The sequence below is a fragment of the Cavia porcellus genome, unplaced genomic scaffold (assembly GCF_034190915.1).
Source record: "Cavia porcellus strain 051 isolate PalLab524CR breed Dunkin Hartley unplaced genomic scaffold, mCavPor4.1 scaffold_27, whole genome shotgun sequence".
NCBI classification, from domain to species: Eukaryota; Metazoa; Chordata; class Mammalia; order Rodentia; family Caviidae; genus Cavia; species Cavia porcellus.
Window position 1 is genome coordinate 11,698,420 of NW_026947510.1, and position 21,549 is coordinate 11,719,968.

Consider the following 21,549-nt stretch of genomic DNA (forward strand, 5'->3'; position numbering starts at 1 on the left):
ATTGTTACAGAAAATTGTCCCCAGATTGGTTTACCTCAGAATATTCAGTCAGATAATGGGTCAGCCTTTATTCCTCATATCTCTCAACAGGAATACAACTAAATGGAGTGGCCTCTACCTAGTCTTCCTCAGAACTTCAATGGTGGTTAAGGTCACTAGACTTCCATCTTGGTTCCACATCACTCAAGCTAAGCAGTGCCCTCCTAACCCTAACTTCCCTGATGCTAAACATTCTGAGTGGTCATCTCATCTCCTATCTCCTGCCTCCATCTCACCAGGGCCCACAGCCAGCTAGGTCAGGTTTTGCTATCCTCTTTGACTCCTGATCCCTTACATTCCATTAGTTAATTTTTTCACTATAACTATCTTAGTTCGCTCTGCCTTCAGCTGTTTAGCTAATCATGAGACTCCTACAGGTATAAGATCTCATATCACTTATAGTGATACAGCCACAGCCCTCCCCACCCCTAGTCTATAATTTACCAAACATGATTCAATCATCAGGCCCTATATTTCTCATGCTTCTTATTCTTTCCAGCCCAACTCCTAAAACAAGGACAAGTCCTACCTACACTTTTAACTTTTACCCTTTCAGATGGGGGAATAATTACCTCTCACAACTTCATGGTTATTTTTTCAGATTCTTCCTCACCATGGCCCTGATGGAATGACACATTTGGATCAAGAGCACTTTTCCTTTTACCATCCTTAGGTCCTTTAATTATGATAGTGATCTGCCTCCTCATAGAAACTTGTGTTTTTTATTTTTCCAATCTAAGATGTGAGCACTCACCAATGATTAATTCCATGTCCTGGCCGAAACACCTGGTACCAGCTTCTACATGGGCATCAACCATCATCCCATCAACCTTCCTAAATCCCAATATGGTGCCCCCTTTCAGCAGGAAGTAGTAAGAGACTTTGCCCTTTTCCTAACAATAAAAAGATGGGAATGAAAGAGTTTTACCCTAGAATAAATTACAGGACATTATGGTGGTGGAAGGCCAAATCGGGGATGTTTACCAAGTTCACTTCCTCCTTCCCCTATTACAACTTCCTTTTGCCTTTCCCAGTGCTCACAAAGAAAATTCCAATCAGCTCCTCTCACATCATCAATGCCCACCCTAACCATCCCCAATCAAAGGTTACATATATCCCATATCCCATATTCTGGTCAAAGGAGACAGCCCAGCTGCCATGGGTTATGTGCTACTTTCCACATCCTCAACTCAATAAACCTATTCATTTTGTACTTTCGCTTCTCTATTGTGCCAGAATACTCTATCAATTGGAACATAAAGCCAGGAAATAGGATAATTTAGGTAGATAGGGCACTGAATAGTTAAAAAAATATGATGGTCTGGCCCTGAATCAAGGCCAGCAGCTTCCTGACGCTATTGGTTTCAAGCAGGAGCCTAAAGAGATGTCTTTCTATAGTCTGTTGGCCATTTCAGAACTTGGGCAGTGAAATGGTCAATTCATTAGAAAGAAACAGCTTGAAGTGGCAGGCTCTGGTAGCCCAGGATGGGAGCCACTAGTGTTTACTAGGACCCGTGCCATGCTGGGACCTGGAGCACCAGGAAACCAGGCAATCCCTCTCCTGGTGAGCAGCTGTGAGTGTGGCAGGCTCCAGAGGCCCAGGACAGGAGCCACTGGCATTTACTGGGACCTGCGCCATGCTGGGACCTGGAGCACCAGGAAACCAAGCAACCCATCCCCCCTTACCTGTTTTGTTTTGTTAAACTTCAAAATACATGAAGGTATGGAGAGCTATTTTGAAGAGAACGAGAGACTTTATGATAGCCATTGGTGACTTCCCTATTATCTAGTTTGGAAAACCTAAAACACCTTCCTCATTCAGTTCAGATCAGTTTCATACTATGTCATTTTGTATGAATTTTCTGTATGCGAAGACATGGACAGCTATTTGGAAAAAACAAGAGACAATATGATAGAGAGTGAAGATCTCAGATCATCTAGCTTTGAAATTTACATCTCTTACATTGCTTTCTTATGTCCTGTTTTGTTCTGCTTTGTTGTGTTTAATTTTACCCCCTTTAAAATAAAATTTTTTTTAAAAAAAGATGATGGGGTAGGGGGTGCTAAGTAACTTAGCATACCAAAAGAGATTATCAGAACCTAATGAAATGCAAGAGACAAAGAAAATGTCTTTCACCAAATGAAACAGACCTTGAAAGAAATAAAATGCAAATAAAACTGCTTGCTTTCCAGGCATCAAGGCTTACCTACAACCAGAAGCATCCCTGCTTTCTATCACATATACCAGTCTCAAAAACTATATAAAAACCCAATAAACTTAAATATCCATGATGTCCACCTCACGGAACATGTTTCTCCAATTATCAGAGAACTTCTCTTTTATTCTAATACCCACGCATTTTGCTGTTTGCTGTTTTGTTGACTTCAATCTTAGTTGTCCCAAAACAAGAACCCAAGAGCTAGATCTGATTACAGTATCTTCATCTTAATACTGGGAATACCACTAGTATCACCTAACTAGAAGATTGCTAAAACAAAAAAATCAAGTGAATTATGTCCATAAAAGTACTTAAACCTGGAGAGGCAAAGCAAATGACTTGTTTTGTCACAGCAATTGATAACTAGTGAAAAAAATGCTAACAGTAAACTATTTGACTCTTACACAGAATTACAAAAGGAACACTTGGGCCAGATATATAGCTCAACAGCAAAAAAGTAATAAGAACTGTGGGAGTAATAAAACCCAAAATGTGTAATTGTCATTGTACAAAAGAAAGGAAAAAAAAGTGCTCTAAAGGATATAACTGCATGTAGATTTAAGTGTATTAGATAACCATATTACAAGTTTTGTTGGATCATTGAACAGAACTGTTTGCAGTCTCAATGTTTGAAAGTCCACTTTATATGCTTTAATTTTATAACTTGGACAACTATTTCTAAGATAACACTATGTAATCTATTAACTAGTGATTTCCTACTGTTTATTTTTTCTGAAATTCTGTATAACTTGGACCCTTTTTCGGTTTTTTTCTCCTTAAATAAAATTTAAAAAAAAAAAGAAAAAATACCAGTATTTGAAATATAATAATATACACACTGTCATCTATCAATCCCCAAGAATACCAACTTTTTAACATCAGTCTTTTTTAACATAACAAATACATATTGTCCATAAAAAAGATGGATAGAGTAGCAAATGCATGTGTTAGAAACGAAGGTATAAAGACTTAACCAGCTTCCTTTATAACTAAAGCTTTTCAAGCACATTTTTTTTCTTTTTTCAAGATAGAGTCTTGCTTTGTAGAGCAGGTTGGCTCAACAACGATCCTACCTCAGCCTGCGCTACAACACCTGGCTCAAGCAATTATTTTCCTTTTGTGAACTACACCTCCCTTGTAGAATCTTTATATACTACTTTGTCTACTAATCCACCAGACTACCTATCTATTTTCTCAAGTTTTAGCTATTAACTATTCCTTTCCCTTCCGTGATTTTTCACAAAAGGATAGCTTTCCTTTTTGTAGTCATATAGTTCATGGGTTTAAAAAAAAAGAGGATATCAAAGAAAGATATGTGGATCATTTATAAAACAATGTTCATCATTTTAAAAAACATTGGAGCAGGTAAATGTCAATAAACCCAGCACCTGGGAAGCTAAGTCACTGTTATGAGTTAAAAGTCAACCTGACCTACATAGCAAGTTGAACACCAGCCCAGACTACACTATAAGCGTGTGTCTCAAAAAACCAAAAGTGAAAAAAAAAAAAGTAAACACTACAAAAATAATGGAAGTAAATGCTGAACATAGAAGTCGAACCTAAAAGTCCTGGCTTCAAAAACTATCATTTAATAAACACTTAACAATATGCTTGGCATAAGTGACTTAGAAACGTGCCCAGAAGCTAAAGCTTCAGAAAAAACAAAGTTGTGTAGAGACAGCATGGTAAATTGGAATGGAACTCGAGCTTTAAAATCAAAGACAATCAGTACCCACAGTGCACTTCTGTGATTGAAATGGTCAATAGCAAAATCATACTTTGAAGACTTAGGCAGCAAAAACAATGTAAGTCACTTTTACTCAAATGTGACACCATAAAACAACTGTATTTTCAACCATTCTCAATTTTCACAGTCTTTTAAGAGGAAATCAAAGTAACAAGAAGCAATTTCACTCAAAGACCTGAAACACAAATCAAACACTTGAGATTCTAAATGTGAATTCTTTTCTCTTTGCATCTTAGCCCTTTACGTTCAGATTTCAAGTTAGTTGATAACTATGCTAATTTGGATCATTTACTTGGTTCTTGGGCAAATGTTCACCAAAAAGAACTGTGAAGATCAAAATGTAAGTGTGAAAGCAACTAGCAAAAACTGATAGCATTTAGAGACATCAACAAATTCTTCTCACCTGAACGCTGGAGCAAGCGTTTTAAGAGAACAGGTGTATTTCATACACTGGATATTAGTTAAGAACAGCCATCCCAGGGCTGGGGGTTTAGCTCAGCGGCATAAGCACCTGCCTTGCAAGCAGGCGGTCATGAGTTCGATCCCCAGTACCGATAAAAATGAAAAAGACAAAAAAAAAACAAGAACAGCCATCTTCTGTTGTTTGTCCTTGTAACCCTTTACTACATGCCAATTAACATAGCTTTTTCTTCTTTCAGATTATTAAGTGTTAAAACGTATACCTTATTCACTTCGTCCCAGTAGGCACTTGTATCTATCAAAGGTTAATCTGACTTTACTCACATTGGGAGAGACAAGTAGTAGAAACAATGGCTGTAAAAAATTCCTGTTGGTCTTAATTTCACTAGAACGTATATTTAAATTTTTGGAAATGTTGAATATTTTATTTGATCTATCTCCTTATTCATAAAGCCGTCTATAAGATAGTTTTCAACCTCATTTTTTTTTTTTTGTCTTTTTCCTTTTTATCGGTACCAGGGATCGAACTCACGACTGCCTGCTTGCAAGGCAGGTGCTTTGCCGCTGAGCTAAATCCCCACCCCTCAACCTCAGTTCTTAAAAATATTTTTTTAAAAATAAGCATTTTTTTGTTTAGTTCTTCCAGATGCCAAAAACTGTAGGTTTTTTTTCCAAACTGCAGAGCAGTGTCTCCCCAGTCAGTAACCACGCAGTGTGGAGACCGCCACGCGTCCAGAGAAATGGCGCCGTTCACGCAGAGCTAAGTACAGAAATGTGTGGAACTCCTCAGGGTTTCTCGAAGTTTGCTGGATTAGAAGCGGCTTCCTCGCCCCCAACACACCAGGTGCTCTAAGGGAACGCTACAAATCAAGGAGAAACCTTTGTGTTTGACTCCTTGGTTAATTAAACACAGCTAGGAAAGAAAGATTAGCACCAGCAACCTCGTTTCATTTTACATCCTACTTTTCAAATCCGCGCCCCCAACTTACGGCGAAAAAAATCGCTTCCGGTGCGTCATTTCCTGCGCTGTCGACCCACCCCTTCCCTATTTGGTAACCAATCAGCAGCCGCAAATCGCAGCTACCTCACAAAGGTTGGGAGTATTTCTAGAAGGATTTTAAGTAGGCGTGAGCTTGTTGAGAGGGAAGGTGCTGTTATCCTGAAGGAGCTGTCTGATTAGTATACTTAGGGTTGACCTCCAACTAGAGGATGCGGGCTGAGTTCACTTGGCTGCATCAGCCACTTTGGAATTTTATGCAATTACTTTCTCGGGAGTACAGCTCTAGCTTCAGTTCAGAATGAAGCAACGGAGTTCATGATTTTGAGTTATGTTAATGGTGTCTTAATATGCCCAGGAAACAAAATCCATATAGAGTATATTTATAAGTGTTGGGGCTAATTGTATCATGTTTGACCTACTTAGTGTATGTTATGGTTGATACACTGTGTCAATTTGAGAAGTTTAGAAGTTTAACTGAGAGACTCAGCAGGGAGCCAGAATCTTTACTTTGTAAATATCCTCATCCTGTGCAAGAAGAGGGCACAGAGATTTTGTGTTACATGCTGCTGAGAGGGGGGCCATGTGTACAATATAAGGGAGGAAAAGAGGCTTGTTCTTCCCCATTTTGCTCTGGCTGCTGCCTTAAAGTATTGCCCCAGTGCCGTGCCACCCCGCCTTGGAGCCAGCTGATTATGGACTGAAATGTCCACAAATAGTGAGCTAAATAAACCTTTCCTTCCTTCATTTTGAGTGTTGGATGTTTTGTCCCAGCAACAGAGAAAAGTAACCTAGACAGTGTAGTAGACCTTTGCATAGTCTTTTTGTCAGATGACATCTGTCCTCAGCAGATGTGGGAAAAGATCTCAAAGAAGTTACCTAATCAAAGTCACCAAGCCATTTTATGGTTAAATGAAAAAGTAAAAGCGCTTATCTCCTTGGCTTAGTATTTCATGTTTATTTTGTTGGCACTGTCCCATGACCATTTACATATAACTGTCGGAAAGAGTTTTCCTTAAGTTTATTTTCTCATTAGTTCTCACATGAATTTTTTTTCTAAGTATAATAGTTCTTTTCTATGATAGAACAATTCTGTAGAAAATTACTGTGTAACACAGCCATTATGTCAAATACACTTCAAAGTAGTTATTATCTCTGTTTCGGTACTAAGTAGTTCTGGTCTCAAAACTCTCAGAACTGAAATACCTCCACGTTCTCACAAATAGATTAAAGATAATAATGTGGCTTTTAAAGCCAGTCTCTTTCCACCATACCATATTTCTTCAGTAAATTAATGGGATTCATTTGAGCTCAAATCACCTGAAATCAATACAGGAGATGTCTAATCTAGACATTTCCAAGAGGAATTTTGGTAGCCTCAAGTTTGTAGTGACCATTGCAACAGTAAAGGTTGATATCTGTATCTGATAGGACAAAGTTAAGAACAAGTTGAACTAGCTTATAACTCCTTGAGGATAGAGATTTTATTTCACCACTATATAACCAGTACCTAATACACAATAATCACTCAAATACTTATCAAATGACTAAATGAATACGTGGGTGGACATCTTTACAAAGTAGAGAAACACTAAACTGTGATAAAGTATATATACTTGCTGGAAATTAGTTCATTACTTCAGCACACTTAGATAGTATGGAGAACATTCAGAGGTGGTCTCCCCTCCTGGGATCTAGATCCTTTTTGTCCCTCCCTACTTAAGGACCTGATCCACCCACCCACCTATCATCCTAAACTCCACTTGAGTAATCTATATCTTTGCAATTGTTAAGAATTAGACTTTTCCTTAATACCAGATTGCTAGGATTCAAACTTCAGGTCTTGTAGCCTCAAGTATATTATTAAAGTTCTTGTACCTCATTTTCCTGTTAAATAATGATCTGTCAAAGTGTCACAAAAAAAAATAAATTAGGTGATGTGCTTAGAATAGCGATGGAACAAAGTCAGCACTCAATAAATGTTAATATTGTAACCCATGTGTTAAGAATGACTGTAGGATAGTGGAAGACAATTCAGGACAGAAAAACTAAATTGACCCAAATTCTAGTATGTTAAGAGAAAGGTAACTTGTCTATCTCGGGAAAGAGGAAGACTTTAAGTGTTTAATGAGATGTTTAGAAATACATGTAAGACTTTCCACTTTAAGGAATAGGATTACGGCAAAGGGCAGAGAATGGGGCGAGGTACAGCCATTTATAAAGTAAAGAGGATCTGAAACATTCAAGAAATTTAATCACCTTTAAAAACCTTTGTAAAAACATAAATTAGCCACTCAGACTACCACTGAGCAAGGCAGGAGAATCAGAGGTCATAAAGGACTACGTGTAATGAATGTGTTGAGGTGTCTATTGGGAAAAGCACTCACTGAATGTGAGAAGGCTGATCACATTGAGCTGGTCACATCCTAAAGTGTAGAAGGGATGTTCATTCTCACTGATTATGACCAAAGTCACAGCCTCAAAGCTACTTTGACCAGATAGATGTTTTAGAACTCAGGATATGACAGGTCCTCTTTGTGAACACAAAACATCACAATTTTATTTACATACTCTACCTATTGTCAGGTATGTGGTATCTTCTTTTGCATCATTTGTATCTAACAAACGTTTATCTCAACAGATATTTACTGAATGAAATCATACTTATTTCTTAGATCACATGGCAGAAGGGAATTTCCTGATGAGAAAACTGTCACTCCCAACTCATCTGCAATCTGACCAAGTAGACTAAAATCATAATGGAGGTTATCTTGAATTTGATGAGTTTTTAAAAATATTTTTAAATGGTAATTTTCATCCATAGTACTAAAAAAAAGTGACTTTAATCACTAGCTGGACACACTGTTAAACTCTCAAGTCAGGCACAAATTGATCCAAGAGTAAGAAACTGAAGTCAGTTTCAGCTGCAACCAGTTTTTCCAGGTATTATCTGAAGTTTGGTTTCCAAGTATTATCTGAAGTTCCCAGAAATATGATATACAGTTTTATTTTTAAAAATCCTTGAGTTGTTCAACATTTTCCTTCCTTGAAATTTCAGTTCAGCATTCACATCTTTTTAAAAGATTTTAAACAGACAGAGATTTTACTGTATGCATTTTCATTGTTCTTTCAATTAACACAAAAAAGAAGCCCAATGCTAGTATTATAATTTTTTATACAGGGTCTTGCTGTGTTGTTCAGGTTGGTGTTGAATTTACTATATAGCCCAGGCTGGCTTTGAACTCACAGTGATCCTCCTGCCTCTGCCTTCTGAATGCTGGGATTACAGACCTAAACCACCATGCCCATCTGAAGTGTATTTTTTGACATAGCAATAAACTTGATTTCTGTTTGGATAACACACAGCTATATTCTCAATAATCACTTTTTCGATGGGTACTAGTTTCAGTTACTAAAAATTTTGTATCTCTAAGTCTACAAATAAACTTTACAAAATGAAAAATTTATTAAATATTAAAGCAGTAACACTGTCAGATAAGCTATCATTAAAACGATGTATGAGTAAACTACAGTTTTAACCAACAGTTCTGCAGTGCAAAATTGAGATATTTCAAAGAAGTAGAAGCAAAAAAAAAAATACCAGAGTCTGGCTCAAATATATGCATGCTACTTAATTAAAAGTGGAGTAATAATTCATATCTATTATCACTGAAGTTTCACTACACCATCATAAACGTATTAGGAAATCTATCCGTTTTGCTTTTTATTTAATACAAATACTTTGTCCTTTTCAGGGTTTCTTAGAAATTAGAAAACCAGAATAAGTAGGTATGGTTTATATTTATGTCTAATAACTTCAGAAGCTGATAGAGAATGTTTCCTTTAACAATTAAGCTGCAACTAGAAATAAAAAGCCTGTTTATTTAAACAAATATGATTTATATTCATGGTGCAACAGATGGTCCTTAAAGTTAAGCTAATTTGCGTAGCCTAAATTCAACTTCTTTGATTTATATTAAGAAGTTGAAACTTACCTTTAGTATCATAAAGTTGGAGCAAATTATCCTATGTTTAAGTCTCAAAGGGTCTTTGAAATTTAACGCTGGGAGGAAATAAGCCATACACTTCGTACAGGCAAATTAGTATTTTAGTACAAGGTCATGCTTGTCAGGGTTGAAATCCTACTGCCTGATTAAGGTCCATGGTCCCTTCAGTTAAACCTACCTAACACCGTGAAGCTTCGCGTGCGTGTGTGTGTGTGTGTTTCTGGGGATCTAATTCAGAGCTCAGATAAGTGCTCTACTACTCAACTTAAGCTTTTTTATTTTCAATTACCTTCAATTATTTAAATTTCGATTTAAGATCCCGGAACTTATCTAATGTTTTGCCAAACTGAGTGTGCCACTCCAGCTGCGAGGAAAAGGCATTAAGAAAAACATCACAGTGCAGCTAAAGGGCAACAAACAGCGACTCCCAAATCAGACACTGCGGTCTTCCCATCTTTTTAAGGTCCAGGAACGCAGCTAGAAAGCCTCGAAAGTGAGTTCGGAAGCCTTTGTGAAAGGTGACAGGTGAAGGAGCGCTCTCCAATGGAAACTCCCCACTGCCCCATCAATTCCCACGTTTCCCAAATGCTACCCGCCCACCGGAAGTGAGGCCGGAGGAAGCGCCACGTCAAAGGGGTGGGCTGACGTAAACGAGATGACGTCACGCATCGAATTTCCGGCGATGGGCGGTCTTCGGAGCCCGAGAGAGGCGGGGCGGAGGCGGGGCTGGTGGAGGCCTGGGCGGGTGGGTAGGAGGGTTGAGACCGGGGCACTAGGGGGCCGCGTTGGCTCGGCGGGCTGGAAATGGGACGCTCCGTCCGCTCGCGGCGCGGTGCCGCCTCACCTGTGGCTGAGCCGGCGGATCGAGTCTGCTCGGCTGACCGGTGCCCTCGCCGCTCGGTCTCCACGGCCAGCGCCGCGGTGCGGGGCCCGGCTCGGCGGCGCCTGCTGCTGAGGGAGCCAGCCGTCCGGCCCCGTGCTCATGATGGGGCTCATCTTAGCTGAACGGTGGAGCCTCCTCTGTAACCAAGGAGAGGACGGAGCTGACCCTGCGGGGACAGCGAAGGACGGGGGGCTTTGGGGACCGGGACGGCCCAAGACGCCGAGAGGTGGCCCGGTGGAGGGGCGGCAGAAACCCGGAGTTTCAAACCAGAGGGATGTGCCGGAGAGCTTGGGGGTGGGAAGGAGGGGGTCTGGAGGAAGGCGTCTGCTGGCCCAGGATCCACGCTGTTCGGGAACTTTCCGCGGAGCAAAGCGGGAAGCTCCTAATGTTGCCTCGAGGGCCTTTTCTGTCTTACTTGAAGCATCCTCTGGTGTCTAGTTCTAGCTAGAGTCTGCTCGCAAGCCTCAGACTTTTTTTTCATTTGTTTTCTTTTTCATTTTCTACTGACTTTGCTTGTGTTCCGCCCCTACTCTGAGCCAGCGATGGTGCCTTCACGTTCTCTCCGATGCTGCCTGCTCTGTAGAACTCAGGACCGAGCTGTTGACATACACGGGTTTCTGGAAATCATTATCGAACTTCCCCCGGTCCTATCTCCTCGTTTTATATTTTTAGTTTTTATCATAAGCATTAAACTAAGCGGTTTCAGTTTGTGTAAGGTGTTAGGTGTCCGTAATTAGTCCAGAACAGGTGCAAGGCACCTGGCGGTTACCTGTCCAAAGGGCCGAGAGGTTGCGCAACCCATTCTGAGTCAGAATGAGTGAGATGTGAGGTTTTCTAAAGGGAGAAAACACTCAAAAGGGGCTGATGGTCAAATTTTAGGTGTTCTTCAGAATAGTTTCTTAGTAATTGAAACCAGCTTTAAATTCAGCTAGCTTCATTTCACCAGACACAATGTGTGCACCAGGCATAAGCGTATGAAGCATTTTTGTGTGGGATAGTAATTTGTTACTGTCCATGTAAACACAGTTGTTCTGGACTTAAGTCGTGAAGAGAATGTAATGGCTTTGTTCATTTGTCCTATAGATGGACAAAAACACTAAAATAGGAACCAGGGTTATAGCCCAGCGGCCCAGTGAGTTTGATTCCAGGTACCAGAGAAGCAAAATAGTCCTCAGTTTTATAAATAAAAACACTGTGTATATACTACAATACAATAGTAGTTTAGATTCATATATATATACATACATGTGTGTGTGTGTGTGTGTGTGTGTGTATGTGCGCGCGCGCGCACGGTTTCTACAGGTAAGTAGCACTTTTCAAGTGATTTCAAAGTGACCCAAGTTTACTTTCTTGTGGCTATTATCTGTAAATTTAAACACATTATTTTTCAACAATAATATACAATGATGTAACAGTATTTTAATATATCTTTAGAAGTATTGATGTGATTAATAATCATAGTCACCTGTTTATTGTTTCCATAATTTATTTTTTGTTTCATTGATAAAAGGTAAAACAAAATTTCATAAAATAATAGAAAACAAGTTAATACATTACATGTTACCTTTAAAATAATTGCTCAAAGTACAAGATACAGGATAAAAATTTCTCCAATCAATCCAATCTCAATCCAACTTCTAGCACAAGTCTTTTTAATGAACTAAGAGCCGCTAATAGTGTAACTGACTTGCATATTTGCCCTTCTCCCTACTGTCTTTTCCTGTTTATCCATCCTAGGTCCTTTTTCCCTTTGAACACTTTCTTCCCATTTCACGGTATCTACTGGACATTTATTTACTCTCAGTTTATCACACCAGGGAGACAATACAATGTCTACACATGTGAGTCTGATTTATTTCACATATGAGTGTGGTCTCAAGTTGCATCCATTTACCTATAAAAGTGTCAACTTTATCTTTCTTTATAGCTGAATAGTATTCCATTTTATAAAAAGACTTCTATTTTATCCATTCCTCAGTTGGTGAGCATTTGGGTTGTTTCCAAGATTTAGGTGCCTCAAACTGTGCTGTATAAACATGGATGCACATATATATCACTGTGGTCTGATGATTTGAATTCCTCTGAGAATACACTCAGCAGGGGAATAGGTGGGTGGAATGGGACCTCTAATCCTAGTTTTCTGAGGAATGTCCAAACTTATTTCCACAGTGGTTGCACCAGTCTACACTCACACCAACAGAAGAGAAGGGTTCTTTTTTCCCCACAGCCTTGCCAGCATTTATTATTGATTGGCTTCTTGATGTTAGCCATTCTTTCTGGGATGAGGTAGAATCTCAGCGTTGTCTTAATTTGCATCTCTTGAATGACTAGTGATATTGAATGTTTTTTCATATATTTGCCATTTGTATTTCTTCATCTGAGAAGTGTATATTCATCTCAGATGATCATTTTGGATTGGGTCTTTGAATTTGAGAAGGGTCTGATTTTTTCAGTTCTTTATACGTACAAGGTAGAAGTCCTTTGTCAGAGAGACAATTGGCCATATTTTTTCCTGCTCTGTGGGTTGTCTTTTCACTTTTTTGGTGATTTCTTTTTGCTGTGCAAAAGCTTTTTAATAATACAAGACCCCAAACCAGGCATGGTGGCACATACCTGCACTTGGGAGGCTGAGATAGGAGAAGCATTGCAAGTTCGAGACCAGCCTGGGCTACAAAGTGAGTTCAAGGCCAGCCTGAACTATATAGTGAAAGCATGTCTCTGAAAGACTGAAAGAGGAGAGCGAGAAAAGAAAAAAACAAGACCCCAGTTGTTGATTCTTTGAAGTATTTCCCATGCAATCTTGGTTTTGTTCATGAACTCTCTACCTACCCCTATGTCTTCAAGATTTTTATGTACCTTTCTCTTCCAATAGACTTAGTGTTTCTGTTTTAATATTTAAATCTTTGATCTATTTTTACTTTAATGCATGGTGATAAAAATGATTCTAGTTTTAGTCTTCATGTAGAGAGTCTATCCAGCAACATTTGTTAAATGTTTTTTCCAGTGAACTTGTTTGGCCCCTTTGTCAAAGATAAGGAGACTGTGTTTGTAGTTGTGTCTAAATCTTATATTCTGTTCCATTGAGCCTCAGGTTTCTTATTTGCAAGTACCATGCTGATTTTATCACAATAGCTTTGTAGTATATTTTCAAGTCAGGAATTGTGATGCCTCTTGTCTAGCCTTTGTTGCCCAGGATTGCTTTTGCTGTTGTAGTTCTCTTCCGGTTCCAGATGAATTTTAGGAATGTTTTCTCTAGCTCTATGAGGTGTGCTAATGGTATTTCGATTGTGCTCCCCCAGCTTAAAAAATAAAAATCATCGAAGTGTTTGATTCTGCTGTGAACCCCATCCCATTCTCTTTTCTCTTGTATCACTACTGTTTATCTGTTCTGCTTTGACGCTTAGTTAATCAGACTGGGGAAGAAATGAAAAGAGATAAAGATCAAGCTCATAAACACAAAAACAAAAAAATTTTATTGTACATTCACAAGATAATCAAGATCAACCCTGTACAGCACAGGTCGTGATTGAGTGATCACTGGTTGGTGGTTTGGACATTGCAGGGGCTGGGTGTGGGCATCATAGAGTACAGGGAGGGTGAGAAAAACAAGCTTGAGAGGGCATCAGAGTGTCTGTGTGGATAGGGGACTAACTATACCCAAATAAAGATGATGCGACATTCACGGGCTACTTTTTATAGTCATTGCTCGGGTTACCTATGTCCCCACTTAGAATTTATTTTTCCACTTAAAAATTTAGAGCTCATGATTTTTCTACCATGTTTATTTTCCCCGTTTGTACCATAGTAATAGAGTTCATGATCTAGTCTTCAGAATTAATGGAAGGTACAAATATTAAAAACAAAAAAGACAGAGATTATTTCAAAGCACTCAAAGATTAGTTAGACCTAGAAAAATGAAATGAGGTAAGTTATTTAACAGATGTCTGTAGACATGCAATGATGGCACAAAGAAGGAAGTGAATCATTTTTCTCAGAGAGTTCTTGGGAAATTTTACGGAATAAGTCAGGCCTACATGGACCTGATGGGGCATAGGAGTTAAACTATTTTAAAGAAAGGCTGATATGCAAAAGAAGAGGAAGGGAATAAGTTGGTGCATTTGAGGAAGCTGTAGCAGTTTAGTTTGGCTGTCTAGTGCCTTAGTTTGGTTGTTGCAGTTAGATGAGATTGGTGAAGACAGGTGGGGGGACCAGAGGGCCTCAGCTGCTGACCAAGACATTAAGCTGCATAGAGGAATTGGAGCCACTGAAGATACGGGTCATTGGATGTTTTTTTTCAAAGCAGGGGAGTCAGTTCATTGGGTTCATATCTTACTTTGTATTTTTGTTTTGTGTATCAATAGAATGAACTACCAGCCTCAGCATTTTTTATTCACCACCATACACATCTAATCCTAAAGTACTCAGTTTTGGCTGAGTATTGGAATAATACACCCAGAGCCCATTTAAAACTAAAATATGAATACCAGCATGATTCTGCTGATCTATCTTATGGACTATTTTTCGCTCTTTTCTTTCAGTATTCTGTCTTTTTTTGTTTTTTGTATGACTGGCTTTTTATTTTATTATAGAGCCCCAGGCATCTTCTCATAACTGTTACCTTTCTGAAATAAGTATACTAAAATGTATTGCCTAAATAAAAAATTTAAAAATACATAATCCCTGTAATATTGTGTAATATGAAGCCAGAAGGCTGATTAGTTTGGCATAATTATCATTAAAGGAAATAATTTTAAAATTAAATACCTTTCAAAGCGTTGTTTTATATCTAAGTGTTGGGTATGTTTTTACAAAATACATACTTGAGGGTGTATTTGGTACTTTAAACTCATCTCTTTGAAGTTTGGCTTTTTTCTATTTCTTTGTTACCTTTATAGCCACAGTTTTCCGTCAGTGTTTCCGCTGTTCACAGTGATCATCTGTTTCTTCTAATGTTATCCAGAAAGGCAGATGAAATACGGTTTTAACTGCAGGTCACTTGCATAGCCTAATAAAAATAATACCTTTATGTCATTATCTAATCATTTTTCCTCATTGGTTAATTTCCTGTTTATCATCTCGAGCACTGATACCTAACTTTCTATGAAAGTGTTACCGTTTATTTCTTACTGCTCAGATACTTACATTTTTCCTTTTAGCTTATTAACTTTTTACTGGTCTCCAGCACATTAAATTTAAACTTGCTGTCTATCTGCTCCCTGTTTTCTAGAACATTCTTTATCCATACCTTGTAAGCTTCAATCCATTAATTCATTCAGATTTCCTACATCCTTTTCCTCAGAGGCTTCCTTGACCACTTTTTCAAAAATAGCACTCTTCCCACTCTGGCTTTCATTCTATCTCTTTACTGCTTTTCTGAGGAATGTTGGTCACTACTTACAATTTTATATTTTTGTATTCATGTCTCCTTGAGACATGAATTTTGTGTTATTCACTATTGTATTCCAAGTACCTCAATGCTTTTGGTCAATTTCTTAGTTTTGCTTTATTCAGGCATAAAATAATATATCAAAATTATTTTATATCAAAATAATATAGAGAAAAAGTAAAATAGTGCTGAAGTCTTGAAATGCTGTGATCAGTCTCTTTATATGCCTTACTTTTCCCCATGTCACAGAAGTGTTTCTTGAACACTCTGCCTATCTGGAAACTGTAAACACCTCTGTCTTGTGACAGAAGAGAAAGTGAAGAAAGCGCTTCTTTGTCCGTTACCCTTTCTTCATTATCCTAACGTGAATTTGATGTAATCTGGATTCTTTTCCCATTATTGTGGCTATCCTTTGTTACTGCTAATCCATGGTGTGCTACATTCCTTCTTTTCTCCATTTTCCCCCTAGAGTAAATAATTAGAACATTGTGTTAGTTTTCTTTGTACATTTGATTAAGAGGTTTCACAGTATCCCAGAAAACACCAGAACCGGCACCAAGCCCTAATCCTACTGCAGACTTGCTGGGATCAACCAGCAGGGACCTGGGCTCTGACAGTAGAGTCATACCCTAAATCAGACAGTGCCACAAAACTGTAGACCCCAGAAGATACCCAATGATTAAAGTCAGAACTTTTGTCTTCGCTTTTGTTTTGTTTTTCATAGTGTGAACACTTGTCTTAGTTTTTGTTTTATCATATTTTTTTTCTTCTTTCCCTCTTGTCTTCACGAGTTTCCCAAGGCTTGGTAATCCTCCTTTGTCCTTCTTTCTATTTCTTTATTTTTTCCTCTTATCCCTTTTAAATTTTCTCCCTTTTGGGTAAAACTGCTCCATTGAATGGATATTTACTGTCTATAATTTTTTATTTTTCTTGGATTTGGTTATATAACTATAAATCTCATACCTGTGGTTAAACGTAGCATGTTATTAGTTACGTTTGTCATTTCCTAGTCTGTGCTTGCTACAGTTGTTATTGCTGATTGTACTGCTTTAGCCAAAGTGACCAAGTTACTGGTATCAATTGATCTTCTTGTATGGCATCACCTAGGTTATCTGGGGTCATTAACAGATAGTCCAGTACCAGAGAACTGAGTGCTAGGCCAAATAGGCCACAACCTTTCATTCCTAATAAATTGAAGAGGCAGGATCTTGCAACAGACTCAAAATCCAGTATTGTAATCCAAATACTTAATATTGTAATCCAAGTCAGTTTTCTAATCTTCCTCATAATTCAGAAAGTTATATTTGTAATCCCATTGAGACGTTATTGGAATCCCAGCAAGTTAATCCCAATCTACCATCTCCACTGCAACCCACAGCGAGAGTAAAGACACCAAGACATTGTCTAAGGGCAGCCACAGGGTCCTAGGCCCAAGCCAAATGAGAATATATGGACAAAGGCCTTGAGCCAAGGCCTTTATCAGAATTTATTATCTTGTGAAGAATGGAGTGGTTCAAGGATGCGTGACAGTGAGGGAACTACATGATTAACTTGAGCTGGCTAGCCAGGTAGAGAGAAAAGCATCTTTGCAAAATGCAAGGAAAATGACATGCAGAAGGATCTGCATAATTCAATTAAGGTAGCATTTGAATTGTTTTAGGAGTCTGTTGCTCTGGTTTCTTACATATAAACTTTTGTGCCCCAGGGAGTCATAGCTGTTTACTTCGAGGCTCAGACCCAGGTGACTTTCCTGGAGCTGAGTGGCTCTGCCATCCTGCTGTTCTCGAATCTTTTAGAGAGAGCACTATGTGACAAAATGGGAGACAGACTGGTCTTAGAGGTTACATATTAGTACTTAAACTAGCCTTATTTGCAATGCTTACAGTCAGTTATAGAAGGAAATACCAACTCTGTAGATATCAGTATGTAGAAATAAACCTCGACTTAACTAATGTTTCAGCAAGTTGTTCTGCATTCAAGAATTGTTCAAATTGCCACAAGCCAGCTACCCCTGGAAGCCATGCCTAAAAAGCTGTAATTTCCCAAAGAGTTCTCAATACTAAGCTACCCACCATAAGCAATTTACAAGCCTCAACACAGAAAACAAATTTTAAAAATAGAAAATGAGAAAGTACATAAGCAATGGGCAATATAACATGTGTTACATCCATCTACCAGCTTGCCCTGAAGATCCTCTGGCACAAGCCTTTGCCCAGATAGTACAAACATGGACCACAGACCCTTCCCTGATATCACAGGTCGCTGTCCCTACAGTGGCAGGCAAGACCCCTGTGTGGGAGGAGTTCAGTCATGGGTTCAAACTGTCCCCACAGCACATGGCAATGGGACCTCAAGGCCAGATGTGAGTCTCTGTTTAGCAATATGTGACTTGAATGTGCTCTTTTCAAAGGCTTGCAGGGCCCATATTAGACTTGGGGCAGGATTCAGCAGGCCGAGGTATAGGGGTCCTTGTCTCTTCACAGGGATGTGTGGGGGTGATGGTAGATGGCCCCTTGCATTTCCAGAACAAACCCTAGTACCAGGCAGGATCAGAGTCACAACCATGAAGTCAGACAAACGGTGTGAAGTTAGAAGTGTGGAATGAGCTAGTCTGGGTCTGCGCTTCTATAGGAGGGTGACATGCACCTTGGCTGTGCCTCTGCTCCAGTAGCAGGGCTCTGGAGAAACTGAGGGCAGCTGTGCATTCAGTGCCTGTCCTGCCCCAGTTCAAGGCATCCCTCACGCCTGCACTCACCTTATCAGAAATCTCAGGCTTTCTGGGGGTTCCTGCCCCTCTCCTCATATTCAAACTCTCAAGAGGCCCAGAAGCCCCAAAATGAGAACAGCAAGTTTCCTCAAATTGGAACCCAGCCCATCCTTGCCACTGCTGTTCCATCTTTCTACCACACGGTGGCAGCAGAGAACTCAGCATCCCTGTCAGGGGTGGGGAGGGCCCCAAAGAGCGCTGCAGGGACCGCAGAAGTTTCTAAAGTGAAGAAGACACTTGACGGCTGGGGCTGGGATCTAGGGGCCCCCACACACCACACACCAGTCTGGTAATGGGGCTGGGGTGGCTCCCGTCGTGAGCTTGGTAGATGGAGCTCAGCATGGCCTGGGCAGGTCCCCGGCCGCTCACAGCATGGTGGTATCCAGGCTTCTCTGCAGTGGCCAGGGCTGCATCACAAGGTTCCGGCCCACAGAACACGCGGCACTACCTCCCTTCACCGAGGGATCTGTGCACAGAAATGAAGATGAAGTACACAGAAAACAGAGGACAGCGGAAGGACAGCCATGGGTGGGAGGGCCTGAGGAGCCCCGGCCACTACACACAATGTGCCATCCTAGATAGGTCCTGTAAAGGACAAAGGGTGACACCCAGTCAACGCTCCACTGTACTTAGCAATATTGTAGGAATGTCCATTTCCAGGTTCTGTCTGAAGAAGCTAAGTGATGAGTTTATAGGAACTGATGACCTTCTTTAAATCTGAAATTATTTCTCCATAAAAGGTTTAAAATAAAGCTAATAAATGGAGTTTTTAGGCTGTGTGGTTAATCTCATTCTGATAATCTGTACTTTGTAATTGATAATTAATATAAACTCATTTCACATGATTATTAGTCTGGGTTTGAGCCCATGTTCTAGCTGTGCTTTATCTGCCCTGTGTTCCTCTTGCCTGGCTGTCTTCCTTCCTTGGGGTTGGTGTTTGCACCTCCCTCCCTGCTGTGCCTCTGCTGTGTTGGTGTACCTCGCTGGCTCCCAGGTGCGGTGCAGGTCTGCCGGGCCTCCCTTCAGCGGCGTCCACCGTGCCGCGTGTGTGCGTGGGAACAGTGTGACATCTCTGCCTTCCCAGCCTGTGTGCTGCTGCTTCTAGGTTTTATTTCTGTGCTCACTGTGGCCCCTGCTGTACTATTATTCTTTCCACTGGGACAGCGTGTGCCTAACGTGAAACTGGCCCGCATCACCCTGGAGCACACAGCCCCTGGCATCGGGGGCCTCAGGCTGTCGGGTAACCGCCTCTGCATGTGCCCCCACAGCACCTGTGTCACGGGGTCACTTTCCTCTATAAAGTGCTGTTCCTCTATAAAGTGCTGATTTGTCTTCTTGAGTAATTGAAAGAATAATAAACCTGAGTTTTTATGGCTGCCACTTCTTAGGGTTCCTGGTGATCCTCAGGCCCATGTCGGTGCCTTCATGGGAAGCTCTCCTCTCATGTCCCACACCAAGCAGCTCCCTTGAGGAGGGACACCCTGGCCACCCATGTGTCTGTGGTGTCCTCCGCCAGCAGAGACCACTACTGATAGCAGGGTCCTTGTAGCCTGCAGACGAGACAGAGTGATGTATATTCATGCAACACTCAGGTGAGTCAGAAACATTACCCTGGGAGAAGGGGCCAAGCACAGCACCCACACCCCGGGAGCCCATGTTCCCAAGACTCAAAAGTGTAAGCAACTTACAAAGACACCTGTGGGAGCCTGGGCTGAATCTGTTGAAAATAAAGGGCTGGCTCCTGGGTCGGGCCCTCCCCTGCAGCCAAGGACACCTGGATGTGTGAGTACCCAGTTACAGCTGGGCTAGGCTGCCACAGGGCAGCTCGGCACAGATGAGCAGCGCCCGGCTTCCTTCTGTAGTGCCCCCGTCAGGCGGAGCGTGTTTGCATGTGTCTTTGCCGCGTCCCCTCTGTTAAAGGGCAGACCTTCCTCACCATCCCTGAGATCCTCCCCTCTCCCAAGCCTGTGTGAGGCAGGGGAGACGCTGAGCTGCTTGTGGTCAGGCATGGAAAAGGAATACCACAGCAGCGGGATGAGCTCGGACTCACGCCTGTGGTCTGGGGAGGCTTTTCCCAGGCCGGAGAGTGTGGAAGCCACGGTGCTGCAGGCGGCTCCCCAGTCCCTGCTGCCACAGGGGCTCGTCCTGCTCCTGTTGCTTCTCGCCCATCTGTGTCTCTGTGGGACTGTGTCCACTAGAGCCTACCTACGTTCTCAGATCAGAAAGCATCAGTTTCTAGACAAAATTTGGACAGGATGGGGGCTGAGGATTTACCTCAGCGGCATAAGCACCTGCCTGGCAAGCAGGAGGTCATGAGTTCGGTTCCCAGTATCAAAAAAAAAAAAAAAAATGGACAGGAGGAAGAAGGGCAGAGTTGTTTTTATTGAACAGAGGGTGGAGAAGGTGCTTAGCCAGAGCTTGGGGACAACACCACAGCCTGGCCCTTACCTGCAGGGACACAGCACTGCAGTGCCTGTGTGTATATGACACCCTCTGCCAGTAAGCCACGCACCTGCACCATACTGTCAAGGACTGCCCTGTGTGTGTGTGTGTGTGTGTGTGTGTGTGTGTGTGTGTGTGTGCATGTTGGCCTTGACCTGAGTCCTTGGGTGAGAGCATCAGTAAAATGGACACAAGGCCACCAGGTGCCCCTCTGGAAGTTGAAGGTCTAATGAAAAATACACAACAAGTTCAATGGGGTCTTGGGTTTGATTCTCAGATCCTTTCGTCTTTGCCCCTGGAGCAGCGATTCCCAGCCAGGCCCCATAGTGTCCCCTAGGGAGCAAGTGCTGACTTGGGTCATGGAGACCCAGGGGGTGGGAAGTGGGCTCAGCATCCTGCAGGTGGAGGCCCACGATGCTGCCAACCACCCTGCCATCCCGAGGAGGCTGGGCTGTGATCCCCCATGGGCACTGGGACCTCACTAACTACAGAACAGCCAGACGGCACCACCCCACTCCAGCCTCATTGCCTACCGCAGGCAGTTTCGGAGGAAGAGGTCCAGTGGTCTGGAGTCTAAGTGAGATCATGTTGGGAGCCACAGCCCCGAGCCCGGTCGCCTCACTTGGCGGACGTGAGGCCTGT

At 41.3% G+C, this 21,549-nt stretch overlaps 1 non-coding gene across 1 annotated transcript; it reads left to right on the forward strand.

Annotated features, from left to right (window-relative positions):
* The first annotated feature begins 1,360 nt into the window (after nucleotides 1-1,360).
* LOC111754842 (small nucleolar RNA SNORA2/SNORA34 family) lies at nucleotides 1,361-1,497 on the forward strand. The gene has a single exon (XR_002789517.2). It is a non-coding gene; the product is annotated as a small nucleolar RNA SNORA2/SNORA34 family (small nucleolar RNA).
* Nucleotides 1,498-21,549: the final 20,052 nt, after the last annotated feature.